This window comes from Gavialis gangeticus, unplaced genomic scaffold (assembly GCF_001723915.1).
Source record: "Gavialis gangeticus isolate Ggan-Ray unplaced genomic scaffold, GavGan_comp1, whole genome shotgun sequence".
NCBI classification, from domain to species: domain Eukaryota; kingdom Metazoa; phylum Chordata; order Crocodylia; family Gavialidae; genus Gavialis; species Gavialis gangeticus.
Window position 1 is genome coordinate 33,889,086 of NW_017729022.1, and position 1,001 is coordinate 33,890,086.

At 36.1% G+C, this 1,001-nt stretch overlaps 1 protein-coding gene across 1 annotated transcript in view; it reads left to right on the forward strand.

Annotated features, from left to right (window-relative positions):
* NAV3 (neuron navigator 3) overlaps nucleotides 1–1,001 on the forward strand; it is a 1,048,024-nt gene that overhangs the window by 643 nt on the left and 1,046,380 nt on the right. The gene's annotated exons all lie outside the window — the stretch shown is intronic.

The window sequence follows — 1,001 nt, forward strand, 5'->3', positions numbered from 1 at the left end:
GATGGCGAATTCCAGCAAGCGATGATCACTATTGCCCATATATATAATATGAAAGCTATTTAGGAATATTGACAACACTGAAATAAAAATTATCATCAAGTCCTACAACATTAATGAGCCTGAGTAAAACAATTATGGGATATTAAAAAAAATAATAACTTTTTAGTTGGAATCATTGGGCACACTTCTATCACATCAGCAACTTTTCTTACAAGTGCCAGAAAGTTCCCTTTTTAAAATTTCAATTGAGATTTTGCTGTAATTCTTGAATTGAAGAATCTTAGAAAAAATCATGAAACAAATGTTGAAATCATTAGACTCAGCATGACTCAATGTTGTGTGTTCTAGCTAACTCTGAGATGTAGCAATTTTATATAAATGATCCCAAAGCACCATGTTCCATTGGTCTTAACAGTCTTTGACTTCATTTGTTATGGGATGACTTCATTCTGGGATTTTTTTCTTTCAGTAATTTGCTCTTTAGATAAGAAGTGAACTAACCTTATAAGACCGTTCTTCTGGAATAGCGGAAGCATGTTGAGTGTATTGGCTGGGGCAAAAGTTACTTTTGGCCTCCCTTCCCCTGCCCCTCCCACCTTTTTTGCCTTCAAATCCTTGAGCCAATCTGCAAAACCTTGGGCTCTCTATGCCTGTTCAATGTTACACCGACTCCCAAGAGTCCTTTCAAATAGCCATCCTGAAAGCCAAGTTTTAATGGTGTGTAGCCAGTAAGTCATTTCCCGTGGTACATGTTTGGAGTGGTGGGTTAGGAGTGGTGGTGCTGGGAAGAATGCTAACTTTAGTCCTGGAAATGATTGATCGAATATTAATGGTGCCATCGTATTAGGTAGTTGATAACCAAGGATCCTGGTGTTCTCTGTTTAAAAATCGCAAATGCTCTGACTTAAAAAAAAATTGCAAATTCTCTGCTTTAAAAAAACTCAAAATCCATGTTTTTCCACGATTTAAAATGAAACAACACTATATGTGTATATATATAT